The 13,743-nt window shown below is 39.5% G+C and overlaps 1 pseudogene; it reads left to right on the forward strand.

Moving 5' to 3' along the window:
* Positions 1-13,412, forward strand: part of LOC132253096 (uncharacterized) — a 174,641-nt pseudogene extending 161,229 nt beyond the window's left edge.
* The last annotated feature ends 331 nt before the right edge of the window (positions 13,413-13,743 follow it).

The following is a 13,743-nucleotide window of genomic DNA, read 5'->3' on the forward strand; positions in this document are numbered from 1 at the left end:
TACTAACAAAAACACCAAAACTTACACACTTTGATTAGAAATGATTGCAAAGGTCCTTAATATGTTAATTGGGTTAAAAGGTGATAACTACTACTCAAAAGTGTTTAAAAGAGTTAATTACAAGCTATCAAATAGCACTTTTTGAGTAGTAATCACATACAGAACAACTTACAAGACTATTCTTGGCATGTCTCCTTATCGCCTAGTCTATGGCAAAGCATGCCATCTCCCTGTGGAAGTTGAATACAAGGCTTGGTGGGCAATTAAGAAGGTAAACATGGACTTGAACAGAGTTGGGATGAAGAGGTGCTTAGACCTTAATGAGATGGAGGAATTGAGAAATGATGCCTACATCAATTCCAAAATTGCAAAACAGATGATGAAGAGGTGGCATGATCAGTTAATCTCCAACAAAGAATTTCAAAAGGGACAAAGAGACTTACTCTATGACTCTAGGCTCCACATCTTTCCAGGAAAGCTAAAATTAAGGTGGATAGGCCCTTTCATTATTCACCAAGTGCATTCCAATGGAGTAGTGGAACTACTCAATTCCAACAGCACAGACACTTTCAAAGTCAATGGCCACAGTCTCAAACCATTCATGGAGCCTTTCAATCAAGAAAATGAGGAAGTCAGCCTCCTTGAGCCACAACAATCTTAACAAAAAAGGGGTAGATGGACTTAGTCTTTCTGAAGACCAACCAAAGTTCATGTTTTTTGTTTCAATTTTGTTGATTTAAAAGCTTTATTATTTGTTTTAATTTTAATTCTAGCTTTAATTTATTTTATTTTGATCTAACTTAGACTTTTTGGATGATCAAAATTAGGAGGAACTTCAAAGGAATTGGAGGAAAGTCTTATAGAACCAAATAAGGAGAAAAAGCCTGAAAAATAGAGCAATATTTCAACTTGCGAAAATTTCGTAAGTTGAAATTCCAACTTTTAAAAATGAGGGCCAACTTGCGAAATCCTCAAAGCTCAAATTCGCAAGTCCACTATTCAACTTGCGAAAATTTTCGCAGCTTGCGAAAGTACCTCCAGGCACACGTGTGCTATTTTGCAAGTTCATTTTCCATTTTCGCAGCCTGTGAATCAAGTTGCAAAATGAGGCAACTTGCGAATCAACTTGCGAATTCTTGGGAACTTGCGAAAATTCCAACCGTCTTTTAAATCCATATTTAAACCCCTAATTTCTTCCATTTTCATTTCGCACAACCATTCGAAGTTGCAAAAAAGCCCTATCAAGTTGCGAAGCCCCAAATTCCAGAGCATCTACTCCATTGGAAGACCTGAGGTTGTGCGTCTGAAGAGGAAGCACCTCCGCTCACCCAACACACACCCTGTGGAACACAAGCTAAGTAATTCCTCTCCATTTCAGCCATGGCCAAGACAATAGGAGCCCATGTCGCGTCTCCATCAACTCATAATCCAAGGCCAAGAGCTTCACCTGCGCGAGATTCCACATCTAAGGCCCCATAGGCCCCTGCCATTCAACCTTCTGCGGGTGGAGTGCCATCTAACCCTCCTCAACACAGGTATGAGACGAGAAGACCACCCACTATACCTGGGGTAAGCACTTCGCGCCCCAAGAGATTAGTTCGTCGCCCTTCTGCAAAGAAAGCCAAAGTTTCAGGCCTAGGAGAGTCATCTGCACCTCCACAGCCTCTGGCGCCTGCTACAGAGTCTCAGATTCCTTTTAGGATGACTCTAAAAGCAATTATCAGGTGACCTATGGTTACACAGCCACCTATTGAGGGAAATTTGGATTACAGAGCCAGGTCATTCCACTCCGAGCTATGTTTTGATATGGAGACTTTTAGACAAGAGCCGGAGCTTAGAGATTCATTCCGCCTACTGCAGAGATACCATTTGGAGCACCTAATGACTTCTAGGGACTTCTTTTATCCCAAAGTACCACTAGACTTCTATCACTCTATGACTACTCATCGCGTCCAAAATCCCAATGTCATCCACTTCACTATTGATGGACGCCATGGTATCCTTGGATCTAGACACATTGTAGAGGCCCTGCATATTCCATATGAGCATGTGAGTCCAGTAAATTTCAAAGAGTGGTCCTATTTTTCTCAGAGGGACATGGTCCGTATATTGTCCAGGGGGACCTCTACACGCTCATTTGTTCTTAGGAAGGAGCTTTCACCTGGGATGCTCCTTGTAGATGTGGTGTTGCGCTCCAACATATTTCCACTTCAGCATATGGTGCAGAGGAGATGAGCTATATTGGAGGCTTTATTCCGGATATTAGAGGGTTTCTATTTTGGCCTTCATAATTTGATTATGACCTCTCTTCTCCACTTTGAAGAGAAGGTCCACAAGAAGAAGCTCCAGAGAGTAGATGCCATTCCATTACTTTTTCCCAGGGTACTCTATCAGATATTAGAGCATTTGGGCTATCCTTCTGAGCCTCAGCTTAAGCGCCGCCACATTTGTGGGGATCTATTCACTCTCGACAAATGGAATCATTTAACGGCCTATGTTGCACCTCTAAGAGCCCCATATATGCCAGCACCTTTAGAGCCACCACAGGATGAGCAGTCACCATAGGGATAGCAGGCACAATAGGCTAAGATACCTACAAATATCATACCACCTGCCCCTGCAGTACCTTCTACAGTGCCCATGCCTGAGGCTACATCTTCTGCTCCTCCTACCACTCTTGAAGCTCCACCAGTTGTACCAGCTACATCAGCATCTCCTCCATCTGAGTCCTCTATCACCATATCCACTTTAGAGTTTAGAGGCCTATGTCATACATTGCAGACATTGAGCACCACCCAAGGTGCTCTCTTCCAATAGATGGCAGTCATACGTGCAAATCAAGATCAGCTTATTGCCATGCAAACCTAGTATATTGCCATCCTTAGTCAGATACAACAACATTTGGGTATTCTGCCACCACCTGAGCATGATATGCCTGGCCCATCAGAGCTTACAGCTCCATCTGAGGAAGCTAGTCCAGTTGAGCAAGTTATTCCATCTAAGAAGGCTACTCCAGCTGAGCAAGCTATTCCATCTGAGGAGGCTACTCCAGTAGAGCAGACTATGCCTCATGAGGAGACTACTACAGCAGAGGTCGAGACTCCTATCCAGAGCACTCAGGAGACTACAGTAGAGCCATCGTCTCCACATAATCCTCCCACCACTACATGATCATCTATCTACTTTTTGTATTTACTTATTATAGTAGAACTGTTAATCCCATGTTTTTGATGTTTTATATATTGGGATTGGATGTATTACTTGTGCATATTTCATATTGTACTTTCTTAAAGTAATACATATCCATCATATTTTAGTATACTTGGCAAATTTTTATTTATTTCCTCTACTCATCATTTTTTTGTTGTTTTTTTTAATCATGTGGCTTCTCCTATACAATTCAGACTCTATTCCACTAAGAGGTACCACTTCCTCCCTTTATTTTCAATTTCTCTTCAAACATTGAGGACAATGTTCAACATGGTTGGGGGAAGTTGAGGAAGGAAGTATTGATTACTACTCAAAAAGTGTTATTTTGTAGCTTGTAATTAACTATTTTAAACACTTTTGAGTAGTAGTTATTACCTTTTAACTCAATTGGCATGTTAAGGACCCTTGCAATCATTTCTAATCAAATTATGTAAGTTTTGGTGCTTTTGATAGTAATTTGATCACCAAAGCAATCCAAGATTGAGGAGAGTTCTTTGGAATCCATGGAAAAGCAATGGGAAGCTCATTAACATGAAGAACCAAAGCTTTGAAGCTTTATAGTCCTTTGCTATATGCAAATCATGAATGCAAGGAGGGAAAGCAAAGAGAAAAATCTAACATGAAGAATTCAAGAGGATAGCCACTGTTGGACACTTTTGGAGCACTTCTTGAAGCTCAATTAATGCATACCATATGTCGTTTCGAAGCTCGGGAAGTTATCAATCGAATACTTTAAACGGTGCATGATTCAGAGTTGAAATGAAGAAGTTAGAGCCATTGGAAGCCAATCACACCAAGCTGAAGGCCAATTTTGTAGGCTGCGAAATCAGCCTTTGGCTGCGAAATGGTGTCCTTCAGGTTGCGAAATTTCGCAGCCATCTTGCACTCCTACGAAATTCTCCTGATTACTTCCAGATATTTGCGACCGACATTTTTAGATTTTTTCCTTCAGATATTTGATGTCTAAATCCCCATTTTCTCATTGTAATCCACCAATTATAGGATTCCTTAGTCTTTAAGTAAGAACAAAGGGTAAATAGCCTCATATATATTGTTTGTAATTTCCATTACACATATTGATTACTACCAAAAAGTGCTATTTTGTAGACCTAATTATAATAGTTTTAAGCACCTTTGAGTAGTAATCATATTCATTTAACCCAATTAATTCATTAAGGTCCTTAGTAATTGGTTTTAATCATTTTGTGGCAACTTTACATGTTTTTATCAGCTTATGAATCAATTCAAGCATGCCAAATGATGGAGGAGCTACTTGGACAAGTTAAAGCAAGGATTTTGGAAGTTTACAGGCTTGAATTTCAAGTGGAAACACGAGCACAAACAAAGGGATAGCCATTTCTCAAGGCAAGGCAAAGTACCTTGCCAAAATGCAATTTTCGCAAGGTGAAAATGCACGTTGCCAAATTTGGCAAGGTGAAAATGCACGTTGCCAAATTTGGCAAGGTGAATTTACTCATGATGCGAAAATATGGCACTTCGCATCATGAGTAATTCACCTTGCGAAAATTTCGCAAGGTGCCTTTTACCTTGCCAAATTTCCTCTGTTTCTCCACACACGCACTACCGACATCCCAGATATTTTTAGCTTGATATTTTCTCTTGTAAATTCCTTTTGTAACCTTGTATTCAGCCAACATAAGGCTTTATCTTGTAATTTTGCTATATATAGAGGTGCACAACACCTCCAAAAGATATTGGGGGATCGATCCTCTGTACATTAACTTAGAAATATATAAAGCTCTGTTTTTCTCTCTTCTCCTGTTCTTCCCCATTTCTATTTTCTTAGTAGCCAAATAGCCTCTGAGGGCTTTTCCTCAGAGGATGATTGGCTAAAACTTTTAGTTTCTCAAAGTATGGATGTTATGTGATGGCTTGGATGCAATCCCATGGAAATTTCTCGCACCTGGAAGGTAAGGTAGTCGTTTTTCATTAATGGTTCATTAATGCAAAGTTGGTTTTTATTTCCTTTGGACAACTTCCAACGGCCAATACTTGATAAGCTTTTGGATTTCTATCCATTAGTTATCTCCTACGAGCTATTGGAAGGTGAGGTTTTCAATCCCAAGTTTTGTATTAATCCGTTAGAACCAATTTCAATGGCCATTGAAAGGTGAGTTTATCACTTGGAATGACTTTGAGTTGCCAAAATTTGGTAAGCTTTTGGCTTTAGACCATTAGTTATCTCTTACGAGCCATTCAAAGGAAGTCTAAGGTGAATAACCATTGATGAAATTCACCACCATCTGTTTTGCCATTTTAAAGGATTAAAACTTGATTTGCTAAATCCATACCGGTTCGGGAAGCAAGCATCACCATAGTTGAAACCCCAACGCGAGGAGCCTATCCTGAGATTTCCAATTTGCATAAGAGCCAGAGCATAGCTATCCTATCTTTGAGAAACTTGTTTTTACACCCTTTCATTTTAGTCTTTAATGTTAGCTTAGATTAGTTTAAATCTTTCTAGAACATTTACATCTTCTTTTAAAGCTAACATCCATAAGAAAATCACCTATTTTCCTAATTTGAATATCACTAGTGTTTGCGACAACCCTTCCCAGTGAACGATCCTAGAACCACTATGCTATAGTAGTTTGGCTACTTTAGTAATAGTATTTAAGGTATAAATTTTGTTGATACGCCTTTAAAGCTAAGCTACCATGAGTCGCATCACATATATATCGGGAGCTTGTTCTCAGAGACAACTTTTGTATAGTTTTGAAGGAAGTAAAATACAGAGCTTTGTTCTGCCTTACCTACTCAATTTGATTGTATTGTATTTATTTTTTCTTACTAGCCAAACAAGCTCTGATGATGTTTCCTCAGAGAATGGGTGGCTAGGCTTTTAGTTCCTTGGAGCTAAGGTAGCCAAGTAAGGCCCGAGTGCAAGAATTGGAAGTTTTGTTGTTTCAGCCGTTAATGAAGAGAAAGTGTGACCCGTTTATGGTTTATATGTTTTTAGTTAACTTAAAACGCCTTCAATTCACCTGGGCCAACACTTGGTAAGGCAAGTAATCTCCTTCTATGGAGATGCACTAGTTTATCTCTTGCGAGTCTTTGGGAGGTGACTTGAAGGTAGGATTTTCTAGAATTGCCAACACTTGGTAAGCTTTTGGACTCTAAGGAGACATCCATTAGTTATCTTTTGCGAGCTTGAGAAGGGAAGTCCAAGGTTAATGATCACCTTGAATGGCAAATGCTAGGTGAGAGGCACGAGCCATTGCAAGTTGCATCAGTGAGAGGGAATTAGTGCTGAAATCCATTAAAGGGAGATATATGTACAACACCGGTTAGAGAATTAACTATATGTTAAGTCTCTAATGCGAGGAAAAGATTCAAGTGAACGGAACTCTGTTTTTGAATGAAGAGCCTGACCCCAGTGAACCTAAAACTCCAAGGAACGCTTTTCTTCATAAGTAATTCCCATTACTTTCTTTTTAGTTAGCTTAAAACAAATCCTTTTTCAACCAAAGTTTATGTTTTCTTCTTAAGCTAACCTTGAAATGAAAAAGCACCAATTCAGCTTTGAATTGGTATCAGTTGTAAGTTGAAAACACTTCCCAGTGAACGATCCTAGAGTCACTATGCTATATTAGCTAAGCCTATCCTAGTGCATGGTGATATAGGTTATAAATTTTGTTGATTACTCCTGTCTGAGGACCAAACTCAAGGTACACCAGCTAGGCACGCAATCAAGTATTGTTTATAATGCTAGGTTATAAATGGTAATTTAGTTACTTTTTGTTTAAATTTAAAATGGGAGAAATTGAATTTTTGTCTTTTTACTTGACTTACAGTTTGTATTATGCTTATTAAAGTTGATGAAATGTTGAAACTTCTATTGAATTCAACCTTATTTCTTCCACTTTAAGCTCACCACACACTGTACACACTAGGTTTCGATTATAAGATGAAAAACTATTTCACCCCTTGACTTAGGAAATTTTAGACTTGGTACCTTTGACCTCATTTTAATAGTTGATTACTACTCAAAAGGTGTTATTTGATAGCTTGTAATTAACTCTTTTAAACACTGTTGAGTAGTAGTTATCACCTTTTAACCCAATTAACATATTAAGGACCCTTGCAAGCAATTCTAATCAAATTGTGTTAAGTTTTGGTGTTTTGATAGCTTTTTGATCACCAAAGCAATCCGAGATTGAGGAGAGTTCTTTGGAATCCATGGCAGAGCAATGGAAAGCTCAGAAACATGAAGAACCGAAGCTTTGAAGTCCTTTGCCATAAGCAAATCCGGAATGCAAGGAGTATGGGATCCTTCAGTCTTCCCTGCAAAAGATGTCCGGACAGGGCGTCCGGACACACCATCGAAGGGCGGCGGAACGTGGGCTCTAGCAAGGCTTGCTCACGTTAGTTAATGATCCGGACAACATATCCAGATAGGATATGCTATCGTCCGGGGTGTGATGATCGAGTGTCGTGTGCTTCTCCCTGAGGGAGTCCGGATAGCATTGCGGCGCGTGTCCTCTTGGGGAATCCGGATGAAGTTGCGCCGGATAGCAATGCGCGCTCCGTGTCATCAGGGGGAGGGGTCCCTACAATTTGTACACGCCGACATTCCACTTTCTCCGGATATCTCGCTCCCGGAATTCTATCCGGTCAGACATGTCCGGATCCTCTGATAACACTCACTCGGAGAGTTTCGCAGCCATTTTGCACAGTGCCGCGATGTTTTCCTGAAGCTTCCCGTTATGTGCGACCGACATTTTGAGCTATTTTGCTTTAGATATTTGATGTCTAAATCCCCAAACTCTCCTTGTAATCCACCTATCATAGGATTCCTTAGTCTTTAAGTAAGAACAAAGGGTGAATAACCTCTTATATATAGTTTGTAATTTGTAGAGAGTCGGAGCTTGTTCTGAGACGCATCCTTTGTACAATTTTGCAAGAAATATATTTTATAGAGCACTTGCTCTGTTTTTCATATATATTTTTGTTTTCTCATTCTTTTTCTTACTAGCCAAACAAGCTCTGAGGAAGTTTCCTCAGAGAATGAGAGGCTAGACTTTTCGTTCCTTGGAGCTAAGGTTGTCGGGAAAGATTCCAAGTGCAAGAATTTATAGCTTTGTGGTTTTAGCCATTAATGAAGAGAAAGTGTGTTCCTTTAATGATTTCTATGTTTTTAGTTAACTTAAAACACCTTCAATTCACTTGAGCCAACACGTGGTAAGGCAAGTGATCTCCGTCCAAGGAGATGCAGTAGTTTACCTCTTGCGAGCTTTTGGGAAGTGACTTGAAGGTAGGATTTTCTAGAATTGCCAACACTTGGTAAGCTTTTGGACTCCAAGGAGACATCCATTAGTCATCTCTTGCAAGCTTAAGAAGGGAAGTGCAAAGTTAAAGATCACCTTGAATGACAAATGTTAGGTGAAATGCACGAGCCATTGTAAGTTGCATCAGTGAGAGCGAATTAGAGTTGAAATCCATTGAAAGGATACATCTGTACAACACCGGTTAGAGAATTGACTATATGTTAATTCTCTAATGCGAGGAAATGAACCGAATGACTGGAGCTTTGTTTTTGCATAAGGAAACTCCCTTGTGAACCCAAACCTCCAAGGAATGTTTTTCTTCATAAGTAATTTCCATTACTTTCTTTTTAGTTAGCTTGAAACAAAACTTCATTTAACCAAAGTTTATGTTTTATTTCTTAAGCTAACCTTGAAATGAAAAAGCACCAATTTAACTTTGAACTGGTATCAGTTGTGAGTTGAAAACCCTTTCCAGAGAAAGATCCTAGAGCCACTATGCTATATTAGCTAAAGCTACCCTAATGCATGGTGATATAGGTTATAAATTTTGTTGATTACTCTCTCAATCAAAGAGCACCAGCTGGACATGAATCAGTTGAGACACCAATTGGGAATGAATCAAATGGCACCGTTGCCGGGGAAGGTGCCAACTTCATAGTGATATTATTTCAGTGTACTTGTGGTTTTCATCACAAGTTTGGTGAGTTTTCTGTCATTATACTAACTCTTCTAGTTGTTTCTTTTACTCGTTTATATTCCAGCATAGCTTTTAATTTAGTTTTAGTTAAGTGAACTCTTTTTGGTAGTTTTGTTTTTTTTGTTTTCCTCTGTTTTCGTTCTTTTTTGTTACAGTTGATACTAGTTGTGTATGCCAAAGTGGATATGAGATAGTGGAGGAAGGCTTGTTAAACTTGAAACACCTCATAACAAGGAGTTGGAATTGAGCTTGAACATCATGGAAACTACACCTGAGGATCAGCATAGTCACTATGATCATCAGGACAATCCCAATGAATTCAGATCAATGAGGGACAGTATGCATCCACCTCGTATGAGTGCATCATCATGTATAGTGCCCCCTACAGAGCAGCTAGTGATCATACCCCATATTGTGCCACTTTTACCAATTTTCCATGGAATGGAAAGTGAGAATCCCTATGCCCATATCAAGGAATTTGAAGATGTTTGTAATACATTCCGAGAGGGAGGAGCTTCTATCGACCTGATGAGGCTTAAACTATTTCCTTTTACTTTAAAGTATAAGGCCAAGATTTGGCTTAATTCTTTAAGGCCAAGGAGTATCCGTACTTGGACTGATTTGCAAGCTGAATTCCTCAAGAAGTTCTTTCCTACTCACAGAACAAATAGCTTGAAAAGGCAAATTTCAAACTTCTCAGCTAAAGAGAATGAGAAATTCTATGAGTGTTGGGAAAGATACATGGAAGCCATTAATGCTTGTCCTCACCATGGCTTTGATACATGGCTGTTGGTGAGCTATTTCTATGATGGGATGTCTTCCTCAATGAAGCAACTCCTTGAAACAATGTGTGGAGGGGATTTCATGAGTAAGAATCCTGAGGAAGCTATGGATTTCTTGAGTTATGTAGCCGAAGTCTCAAGGGGATGGGATGAACCGCACAGAGGAGAAGTGGGAAAGATGAAGTCTCAACCAAATGCTCTTCATGCTAAGGCTGGGATGTACACCTTGAATGAAGATGTTGATATGAAAGCAAAATTTGCAGCTATGACAAGAAGAGTGGAGGAGCTAGAACTGAAAAAGATGCATGAAGTGCAAGCTGTTGCTGAAACACCAGTGCAAGTAAAGCCATGTTCTATTTGTCAATCTTATGAACACTTGGTGGAGGAGTGCCCTACAATTCCAGTTGCTAGAGAAATGTTTGGAGAACAAGCAAATGTCATTGGACAATTCAAGCCCAATAGCAATGCTTCGTATGGCAATACTTAGAACTCAAGTTGGAGGAATCATCCAAATTTTTCATGGAAGCCAAGAGCACCTCAGTACCAACAGTCGGCTCAACCATCTCAAGCATCCTAACAAGCTTCAAGTCTGGAACAAGCAATAGTGAATCTCAGCAAGGTTGTGGGAGATTTTGTTGGAGACCAAAAATCCATCAATTCTCAACTCAGTCAAAGAATTGACAGTGTAGAGAATACTTTGAATAAAATGATGGATGAGATGCAAAATGACTTATCTTAGAAGATAGATAATCTCCAATACTCAATCTCAAGGCTCACTAATTTGAACACAATGCAAGAGAAGGGTAGATTTCCTTCTCATCCTCACCAAAACCCCAAGGGTATCCATGAAGTGGAAACTCATGAGGGAGAATCTTCACAGGTGAGAGATGTTAAAGCCTTGATCACTCTAAGGAGTGGTAAAAAGGTTGAGTCACCAACACCCAAGCCATATGTTGAAGAGAAGGATGAAGAAGAGACAAAGAAGAGGGAGGAAATGAAAGAAAAGAAGAAAGATATCAATGAAGGGAAGGAGGACCATGATTCAACAGTGAATGCAAATCCGGAGAAAGAGCTTATTAAGGAAGAATTGATGAAGAAACGCACATCTCCACCTTTTCCTCAAGCTTTGCATGGGAAAAGGGGGATAAAAAATGCATCAGAAATCCTTGAAGTATTGAGGCAAGTGAAGGTCAACATTCCATTGCTGGACATGATTAAGCAAGTTCCATCATATGCAAAGTTCCTAAAGGACCTGTGTACTATCAAAAGAGGGTTGAATGTGAATAAGAAAGCCTTCTTGATTGAGCAAGTGAGTGCCATCATACAATGCAAATCTCCTTTGAAGTACAAAGATCCGGGATGTCCTACCATTTCAGTTATGACTGGAGGAAAGGTAGTGGAAAAAGCTTTGTTAGATTTGGGAGCAAGTGTGAATTTGCTACCATACTCTGTTTATAAGCAATTGGGACTTGGTGAATTAAAGCCAACATCAATCACTCTATCTTTAGCTGATAGGTTAGTGAAAATTCCAAGGGGGATAATTGAGGATGTTTTAGTTCAAGTTGATAATTTCTACTATCCGGTAGATTTTGTTGTTCTTGATACTGATCCTTTAGTTAAGGAAGCTAATTATGTTCTTATCATCCTTGGAAGGCCATTTCTCGCTACTTCAAAAGCAATAATAAATTGTAGGAATGGACTTATGCAACTCACATTTGGCAACATGACACTTGAGCTTAATATCTTTCATATGTCAAAGAAGCTAATTACTCCGGAAGAAGAAGAAGGTCCAGAAGAGGTATGCATTATTGACACTCTAGTGCAGGAGCATTGTGATTAGAATATGCAAGACGAGTTGAATGAAAGTCTTGAGGATCTTGAAGAAGGGTTTTCTGAACCCGCTGATATCCTTGCTACTTTACAAGGTTGGAGGAGGAAAAAAGAGATCCTACGTTTATTCAATAAAGAGGAGGGACAAGATGATGTAACAGAAGAATTCCCGAAGCTCAATTTGAAACCTCTCTGCCCATGGAGTTAAAATATACATACCTGGAAGAAAATAACCAATGTCCTGTTGTTATATCTTCATCTCTTACCGGTCATCAGGAGATTTCTCTACTTGAAGTTCTTAAGAGGTGGAAGAAAGCAATAGGATGGCAATTATCTGACTTGAAAGGAATCAGTCCTTTGGTTTGTACACATCACATATATATGGAGGAAGAAGCTAAACCAATTCGTCAACCTCAAAGAAGATTGAATCCTCATTTACAAGAAGTGGTGCGAACTGAGGTACTGAAGCTGCTCCAAGCGGGTATTATTTATCCCATATCTGACAGCCCTTGGGTGAGTCCTACTCAAGTGGTACCAAAGAAGTCAGGGATTACTGTGGTTCAAAATGAAAAAGGAGAAGAAATTGCTACACGCCTCACTTCAGGTTGGAGGGTGTGTATTGACTATAGGAAATTGAATGCTGTTACAAGGAAATATCATTTTCCACTCCCGTTTATTGATCAGGTGCTGGAGAGAGTCTCTGGCTATCCTTTCTATTGTTTCTTGGACGGGTACTCAGGGTATTTCCAAATTGAAATTGATGTTGAAGATCAGGAGAAGACCACTTTCACATGTCCATTTGGAACATACGCCTACAGAAGAATGCCTTTTGGTTTATGCAATGCACCTGCAACATTCCAAAGATGTATGCTTAGTATCTTCAGTGATATGGTGGAGCGAATTATGGAGGTTTTCATGGATGATATCACCATATATGGAGGTACATTTGAAGAATGCTTAGTAAATTTGGAAGCGGTTCTTAAAAGATGCATTGAAAAAGACTTGGTGCTCAACTGGGAGAAATGCCATTTTATGGTACATCAAGGAATTGTCCTTGGCCATATCATCTCCGAGAAAGGCATTGAAGTTGATAAAGCAAAGGTGGAACTTATTGCCAAATTGCCATCCCCAACCACTGTAAAAGGAGTAAGGCAATTTCTTGGCCATGCAGGGTTCTACAGGAGATTTATACAAGACTTCTCTAAGCTTTCAAGGCTTCTTTGTGAACTTTTAGCTAAGGATGCTAAGTTTGTCTGGAATGAGAGATGTCAAGAGAGTTTTGATCAAATGAAGCAATTTTTGACAACCGTTCCAATAGTAAGGGCTCCTAACTGGCAATTGCCCTTTGAAGTAATGTATGATGCCAGTGACTTTGCTATAGGAGCTGTACTTGGCCAAAGAGAAGATGGGAAGCCCTATCTGATCTACTATGCAAGCAAAACATTGAACGAGGCTCAAAGAAACTACACAACTACAGAGAAAGAATTGTTAGCTGTGGTGTTTGCTTTAGACAAGTTTCGTGCTTATTTGGTAGGGTCTTTCATCATTGTTTTCACTGACCATTCGGCCTTGAACTATTTATTGACAAAGCAAGATGCAAAAGCAAGGTTGATTAGATGGATTCTTTTGTTACAAGAGTTTAATCTCCAAATCAGAGACAAGAAAGGGGTGGAGAATGTGGTAGCTGACCACCTTTCAAGGTTGGCTATAACACATAATTCCCATGTATTACCTATTAATGATGACTTTCCTGAGGAATCACTTATGTTGCTAGAGAAAGCTCCTTAGTATGCTCATATTGCTAACTATTTGGTTACTGGTGAAGTTCCAAGTGAGTGGAAAGCGCAAGACAGGAAGCACTTCTTTGCAAAGATTCATGCTTATTATTGGGAAGAGCCCTTCCTTTTCAAATATTGTGCAGATCAGATCATAAGGA

This window comes from Vitis vinifera, chromosome 18 (genome assembly GCF_030704535.1).
Source record: "Vitis vinifera cultivar Pinot Noir 40024 chromosome 18, ASM3070453v1".
Classification (NCBI taxonomy): Eukaryota; Viridiplantae; Streptophyta; class Magnoliopsida; order Vitales; family Vitaceae; genus Vitis; species Vitis vinifera.